This window comes from Strix uralensis, chromosome 6 (assembly GCF_047716275.1).
Source record: "Strix uralensis isolate ZFMK-TIS-50842 chromosome 6, bStrUra1, whole genome shotgun sequence".
In the NCBI taxonomy this organism is placed as follows: domain Eukaryota; kingdom Metazoa; phylum Chordata; class Aves; order Strigiformes; family Strigidae; genus Strix; species Strix uralensis.
Genome location: NC_133977.1, coordinates 22,566,044 through 22,574,936, shown reverse-complemented (window position 1 = coordinate 22,574,936; position 8,893 = coordinate 22,566,044).

Genomic DNA, 8,893 nt, shown 5'->3' with positions numbered 1-8,893 from the left:
TAACTGTTCCTTTCATCTTTCTAGTACCTGATGTGGGAAGGGAAAGGAGGTTTGCTCTCACCCTCAGGTTATATGGATGTCCCAAAAGGGCTGAGAAATGTCATGAAATGCAGAGCTGATGCTAGAGGTAATGAAGATTGCCATATTCAATTGATGGCACGGGATGGATATGAAATAACCCACTGAGCCAAAAGGACAGAATCGCCTCCTTAAATAGTGAAACTTCTCTCACATAGTGATTAGGGCAGATTAATCTTTTCAGAACCTATCAAAATTATTTTTTTTTTCCTTTTTATGTTGACTGTTGAAAGAGGTGAGCTAGTGCCTCCAGTTCCCTTAATGGTAAAGGTGCAGTCTTAGGCTGGACGTGGCCTCTCATTCCGGTATGGTCTAGGAATGTTCTAAGCTGTTGGGATGTGCCTCTGAGCAGCAAAACTTATGACCTGGTTTGCAGGAACTATCTTGTTTCTAATTTTTGGCACCAAATATATGAATAAGCAGCCTCTTGGAAATCTAGAAACTTTGAATCCTGCCATCCTGCAGCAGGTTACAGCTTCTGCAGCACTGCTGCCAGGAAAGACCATGTGAGTGCTCCCTAATCCATTACAGTTAAGCCAATTACCTGAAACAACCTTCATCAGCAAATTAACTAGCCCTGCTGTCTTTGCCTGAAGTCAGAGAGACTCAGCAGAGAGAAAGAGGCAATAATCCCTTGTGTAACAGAGAACAGTAATAGTTGTTACTGACACTGCTGCTTGGGGAGTATATGCCCGTTTAGTTCAGTAGGCTTTTGGGGTGAGTCTATTCAAACTAACATTTTAGACACTAAGCATTAAGGGTAAAGTTGACTAAATCCTCAGGTTTCAGTGGATGCTACTAGACAAATTCCTAACTTTCTGGCTTGCCAACGTGGATATTTCGTTCCATGGTTTTCAACAGGATAACAAATCTCACCTACAATTGAGCTGTGGGATTCTTGTCTCTAAAGTTCATACAGCAGCAGCTCCAGCTGTTCAGTGAGTCATATTTATGAAATAAAAAAGTTTAATACTGTTTATAAAGGTTTAATAGGTTTTGTGTAACTCCTGTTTATATTTCTGTGTTAATGTAATTAAGAACAGGGACCTCCTACCATATTTACAGAAATACTTATCAGTGTATTATAAAAAATAGCATAGCTATCACTAGTATTGTCTGACTTCTGCACGCTGAGGGAGGACCTGTGAACTAATAACTGCTGTCTATATAGAATTGCAGTTCGATACCGGAGGGCTCCAGTTTTGTGGATTTGTGAGCTGACAAACATTGAGGCTTAGTAGCAACTTTTCAACTCTAGATGTTAGGAGTGTAGGAATGGGATAGCTGAAGCTGAATGCTATTAGAGCCCTCTGCTATTTTGGGCACAATATGACACTAAAGTAATCCTGGATAAAAATTATTTTTGTTCAAACATATAATCTGTTATCTTAGGTTTTTTTATCTTAAACTGCCATTGTTCTTTTGAGTTATTACGTACTAACAGGAATTTAGAGCAAACACAAATAATAGGTTTATGTGATTTAATTTATGTTTTTCTGCATTTTGATAAAATCCAGATTCTTCAGTCACTTCACTCAAACATCAACTTTGCACGACATACTGATACAGCATTTAAAAGAGTTTTTGAATATTCTTTTCAGAATGTACATAAGATCTGTAAGTATATTTAAAGTTTTTCATTGTGGACACTGCTGGCATCAGGCTGCTGGTTTGCCCTTCCATCACTTACAAATCCAGTCACAGCAACAGTGAATATTCTTCAAGAAAATTCAGTGGAGTATCTAAAATGGTGAATTTAGTTCAACTGGTAGAGACAAACTTTCTTTCCATCTAAAGTTATTGTCAATGGTACTAACCCAGGATTTTGTCCTAAGAGGTAAATCAAGCTCTGAAAAATGTTTATGTTTAGAAACCTGGGTCAAACTGTTCCCTTTCATGTGTTTTGAAACATAAAAGTTACCTACTGCAGATACTAGGAAACAACTTCTAGCTCAACAACTAATAACCTGAAGAAATACAACAGAATACCTATAGTTTCAGAACTGCGAAAGCAAGCTAGCTGAAGCTGCAGGATTTGAAGGACATTTTAACTGCTGTAGCAGGGGGAATAAAGGTCTGTGTAGGTGAAGCAGTATCTTGGGCAGTAAATATCTGTGCCTCCTATGAACATACACACAAAGCTGCTATGTGGCAGTTTAGGCAATTCAAGACTGACCTATTGTCTCTCTCTGCAATGTCAGCAGGAGGGTAAGCAGCCCATAGTGTCTATAAGAAGGATTTACGTCTGCTTGTATAGATCATTTTTTCAATTCCTTTTTGTCTCTCACTGAGACTTAGTTGCTCTTTATGCTTTTCCTTTATCATATGGTATGACTGTCAGACGCTAGAAGGCTTGAAAATCTTATGTTGCATATTTTGCCATTTTACCTTTTCTCCCAGTGTCAATTCTGACCTGATTTCATCAGTATCAAACTGTTAGAGCTAGAAATACCTGTTATATTCGTAAGCCTATCACCTAAAAGCTTGGAATCTCAGCTTTCAAATTGAAAAATATTATTCTCTAATGCTACTGCTTTATGAAACATTGCTTGCTAGGATAATTTGGACTTGAAGTTGACAAAAACACAGCATGGTAAAATATTAAAATCTGTATCTCATAAGCAAGTATCTGTTGCAGATATTTCCATTTTCTCAAAAAGATCAACTTAAAGTCATGGGGAACATTTTTTCCCCATGCCATCAGTATTTCCAGCCTTTTACACTGCTAGCTCTTTCTTCAGTGATAAGAAAGATTTCAATTGAACCTTGAGTTCTATCTTAAAATGTTTCATTTACAAAAGGCTATTAACCACACCAGTGGCAGTATTTGGAATTGTGAGGCTAAAAATTTAGCGCAACCAGTACAAATGGAAGGCTATTACACAAAGCAATACAAATAGATGCCATGATACTGGCTTATAACTGTGGAGGGAAAATTGTAGGAATGGGCTTGCCTCCTTATCACTCAAATCTTTTTTACAATGTAAAAAGAAGAAAATGCAAATACCAGTTTCTACTCAAAACTATTCATTCAAATACATGCTTACTAGGTTCTTTGTTCCTTATGCTAAATCTTTCAGTAACAGCCATTGCAAGAAACAAGACTACAGACTCTGTATATGAGCTTCCTTTTAGACCTATAATGATACAGGCTAGTGTAAAAAGGATCATTAATCTACCAATTTCCAGATTTCCATGTTCAAAATATTTTTAATTCTCTAGACTATAGAAGCAAAGAGATAAGGGGAAAAAATATCATCCTTCCGCTCTTCAAAGCTCATTTCAGATATAAGGCTCCCACCCAAATTGAAGGAATCTCAGGCAACGACATGAAGACAAAACCTTAGGAAGAGCATTTGAGAATTTCCTCTTTGCTGTTATAAAAAAATCTATATAGCAGGAGCAGTACCGTGTGCTGTTATTTTTCTGAGAGTAGCACTAGCTTCTTTCTTTAGTAAATAAAGAACATGTAATGCTGTAAACATTCCTTATATAGGAGGTATGTGTTCCATTTATGGTTGTTGCACAGTTTGAGCTGAAGAGATAAAATGTAAAGGAAATCTAGATCAATGGGAAGAGCTTGACATCCCCTTTTTGTTTCTAAATGGTATGGCAATAAGGGAGGTATTCCGTGTTCAATAGCTGCTATTTTTAGATGCTTGTCTTCCAGTTAAGCCTTCCTCAGAGCTGTATGGGGCATTCATGTTTTTAAAACTTTCATAGTTTCACAGAAAAGAGATAATCTTTGCCTAGAATTAATTTAATATGATAGGGACCATGAATATGTCATTTTGCTTTCCCTAGAGCTGTGATGTAATACTTTGGTGTAGCTTTGACTGATTATCTATATTTTGTATCACTGAGGATGAGGTTTTTGGTTTTTTGCAGGTTTGGGACTCCAAACTATCTCACTGTGGATCAGCTGAACACCAGCGCTGACAAAAAGGACACCTATTAGTGATTAGAGCAGGACCCAAACAGCACCAGTCTCATCAGCAAAAACTGCTGTGGAACTAAATAGTCTTTTAAGACAATCTTAAATAGGAAAGTCTAAGCCTAACCCCAGAAATATCCAGCTGCTATACTTAAATTAGAAACAGATTTCTGTATTGTTCTATATAAGATTTCATGTATAAATAAGGCATAACTCCCTTGTTTTATAGACTGTTACAGACTGCTTTCAAACTTGCATTTAAAAGCCTAGCTTTATGTCTTCCTTAGCACACCTGTTGCTTATTTTAATATCAGCCTGCCCAATCTTGTGAGGAAATGAAGTTGAGATTCTACATTTAGAACATGCTGACTCTGACAGCACAGAGCCAGTCTAAGTGAGATAGGATGTGAAAGGCTCTCCTTGAAGAATGTAACACACAGATATGTTCAAAAGACCCTGGGCTGAAAAGTGATTTCTCCAAAGCTGCCTCCCAACCTGAAGCTCAGGACAGCTTGAGACATCACTGTCCATCTTAAACATTTGTAAACAAAAGACAACTATATACATGAGGAAAAAGTGATGTATTTTCTTTTGGTGACAGAACTTGAACATGACAGAGTATGATTTTTCAGGTTTGCTATGTTAGGATATGGTGTTATCTCTCCTTTTCTAAGATATTCATCCCCATTTTACTGGTATAAAGCTCCTAACAAACCTATATCTGCTATTTATATTTCTTAGTAAAAGGAGGAAAACTGCATCTAAGCATAAATTAGAGACTACTGAATAATGACTGTTGTTAGGCCTAAGATTCATCCAGAGACTGCAAAAATTACACAGTTCTCTTGGAATGTAATCGATCATAATTCTTGGTTTCTGATATGCGAAAGGAATTGGTCCAATCTAACCACTAGCACATACCTACAAGTGAAATAACCTGACACTTAAGGACAAGGTGGTAGCAACACAATCTACTATCGTTGCCAGTTTCCTGCATTTTATTATGCCATCAACCAGTTTTCAGGCTGTCACAATATGGAATGTTGGTCTTACGGCTGCAGACAAAAGCCAAGCATTCACTTAATTTTCTCTAACAGTGGCCTCATTCCACTGAGTAGGAAATACTTATTGGCTCACACAAGAAAGGTGAGACTAGGCTACCTTAGAGCACTTTGTTTCTCTCCTTCAGCACCAGTTCAGGAAAAGATGGTGAATTACTCATCATACATAGCTACTTTTCATGTGAAGCGTGCCATTCTCTTCAGGCACACACAAGCACACCCACTCCAGCACACATGTAGTTACTTATGCCAAGCAGCACAATGTGTGATTGCTTTACACTGTACATCGTTGTCATAGAACCAACAGTGGTTGGATGTCTGCATTCCTAAGCCTTGCCAAAATAGAAAATAAAATAAAATGATGCCTGATAAGATTCAAACTCCTGAAAGACCATACTACGTTGTAGAATTAGGAATAAGGGGAAGACATGCACATTTCTGCCCTGCAAATGAAATATGTGCATACCTCTCATCAGCGAGCAGTGAGTAATGATGCTCACAAGGTGTAACTGGGTAGCTTAGCAATGCTATTTCTTCATTTATTTCTAGCTCTATTTTTCTTTTGTTAAAATCCTATCACTCTCTCCTCACTGGATAATATGATGAAACATGTTGGTGCAGAATGTGGCCATAAGAAGTGGATTGTTTTATTTTTTGGAGGCACTGCAAGGTATTGTATTGATCTTTAAACTATGTGATCTGGATATAAGCTATATGATAGGCTGCCTATCACGCTGTGGCAGCTGATTAAGTGATGCACTTTTGCTAGCAACATCTGTACAGGACCCTGATCACAGCAGATTTTCTTGATCAGAGAACGCTTGGAATTTGCTCCTTAAAGGCAGACATACTTGCAGTGTAACTTTTAAGTCCACACATTTTTCAGGCTTTTTCCAGAGTACAGGGGGGTAAATAACATCAGCATTCACATTTCCATCTGCCTTGGGCTTTGAGTCTATTCTTGTTAACTACATTATGAACTACATTTAGCATGGGATAAAGCTCTGGAGGGAAGAGGGGCCCAAGAAAGCTGGTTGATAGTCAAGGATCACCTCCTCCAACCTCAGGTGTGATACATCCTGACAAAGAGGAAGACTGCCAGGAGGCCTGCATGGATGAACAAGGAGCTCCTGGATAACCTCAAACACAAAAAAGAAGCCTACAGAGGGTAGAAGCAAGGACAGAAAGCCTGGGAGGAATACAGAGAAACTGTCCAAGCAGCCAGGGATCAGGTTAGGATGTCAAGGGCAACAAGAAAACCTTTTACAGGTATGTCAGTGATAAAATGAAGACTAGGTAAAATGTGGGTCATCTCTGGAAGGATATGGGAGACCTGTTTATCCAGGATATGGTGAACACTGATGTACTCAACGAGGTTTTTGCCTCAGTCTTCACTGGCAAGTGCTCCAGCCACACCACTCAAGACACAGAAGGCAAAGGTGGGGACTGGGGGAATGAAGAATGGCCCACTGTAGGAGAAGATCAGGTTCAAGAACATCTAAGGAACCTGAAGGTGCACAAGTCCATGGGACCTGATGAGTTCCTGAGGGAACTGGTGGATGGGCTAAGTCACTATCCATCATATTTGAGAAGCTGTGGAAGCCCAGCAAAGTTCCTGCTGACTGGAAAAGGGGAAACATAACCTCCATTTTTAAAAAGAGAAATAAAGAAGACCCAGGAAACTACAGGCCAGTCAGTCTCACCTCTGTGCCTGGCAAGATTATGGAGTAGATCTTCCTGGAAACTATGCTAGGGCACATGGAAAATAAGGTGATTGGTGACAACCAACATGGCTTCACTAAGGGCAAATTGTGCCTAAAAAATTCAGTGACCTTCTATGACGGGGTTACAGTGTTGGTGGATAAGGGAAGAGCAACTGACATCATCTACCTGGACTCATGCAAAGCATTTGACACTGTCCTGTGCGATATCATTGTCTCTAAATTGGAGAGACTTGGATTTGATGGATGGACCACTCAGTGGATAAGGAACGGGCTGGATGGTCGCACTCAAAGAGTTGTGGTCAATGACTCGATGTCCAAGTGGAGAGCAGTGACAAGTGGTGTTCCTCAGGGGTGGGTGTTGGGACCAGCGCTGTTTAACATCTTTGTTGGCAACATGGACAGTGGGATTGAGTGCACCCTCAGCAAGTTTCCCAACGACACCAAGCTGTGGAGGGAAGAGATGCCATTCAGATGGACCTGGACAGGCTAGAGAGTTGGGCCCGTGCAAACCTCAGGAAGTTCAACAAGGCCAAGTGCAAGGTCCTGCACATGGATCAAGGCAATCCCAAGCACAGATACAGGCTGGGTGATAAGTGGGTTGGCAGCAGCCCTGAGGAGAAGGACTTGGGGGTAGCAGTGAATGGAAAACTGACTATGAACCAGCAATGTGTGCTCGCAGCCCAGAAAGCCAACCGTGTCCTGGGCTGCATCAAGAGATGTGTGGCCAGCAGGTCAAGGGAGGGGATTGTCCCCCTCTACTCCACTCTCCTGAGACCCCACCTACAGTGCTGCGTCCAGCTGTGGGACCCCCAACATAAGAAGGACATGGACCTGCTCAAGTGGGTCCAGAGGAGGCCACAAAGATGATCAGGGGGCTGGAGCACCTCCCCTGTGAGGACAGGCTGAGAGAGTTGGGGTTGTTCAGCCTGGAGAAGAGAAGGCTCTGGGGAGACCTTATAGCGGCCTTCCAGTACTTGAAGGGGGCTACAGGAAAGATGGGGAGGGACTCTTCATCAGGGGGTGTAGGGATAGGATGAAGGGTAATGGTTTTAAACTGAAAGAGGTAAGATTTAGATTAGATATAGGGAAGAAATTCTTTACTGTGGAGGTGGTGAGGCCCTGGCACAGGTTGCCCAGAGAAGCTGTGGCTGCCCCCTCCCTGGCAGTGTTCCAGGCCAGGTTGGACGGGGCTTTGAGCAACCTGATCTAGTGGAAGGTGTCCCTGCCCATGGCAGGGGGTTGGAACTAGATGATCTTGAAGGTCCCTTCCAACCCAAACCAGTCTATGGTTCTATGATAAAATTTGTACATGTGAAGTTAAAAACTACTAACTGCTGTACTAGCAGACAAATCCTGAAATAAATAGTCAGCCTCAGTTCTCATTTGAGAATTTGCTTACTTATCCCACAGGTTACCGCTGTATGGTGTACACGTGCATGTGTGTAAGGATCATGACCTGTGTGAGGCTATAAGAAAGGATACTTATATTATGTCTGTATTTCTGTTTCTTCCCTCTACTCTTGCAACCACTACCCAGTGCATTCTATTCATTCGGTGATTTGATTCCTTTAGGTTTAGTATTTGCCTGACAGCTGTTGGATTTATGTCCTGTAACAGTGTTTGTCAAACTCTGATTAGCCATAAGAACATAATTTCAAAATCTTTTAAACTGTTCATACAGGCAAGCCCAATGCAGGCAAGGAAAACAGGGGGAAATAAAAATCATAAATGGACATTGGAAGTCTTTTATTTGACTGAAAACTAAACCTACCACACCACCACCGCGTAAGATGGTGTTTGGATACTTCTTTAAGGTAAGGCGATACCTGTACAGAAGTGGTTGGAAAGATGCTGCTCTACTGAAAAGTTTGCTCTTTTAGAATGCTCTTTCTAAGTGCATGAGGTTTGGCCTTCCAGATGAAATAATGAGTTTAGCTAGAAAAATACTTGAGTTTTAGGGTTCAAGCTTTAGCCTTCAGAGCCTGCATAGGCCTTTACAACAAATAAAACAGTAGAAACTCAGTTCATAAAGAGTATTTCAACTTTCTAGTCACAAAAGTACAAAAAAAAGTTGTGGGTTTTTTTTTTAAAGGGAA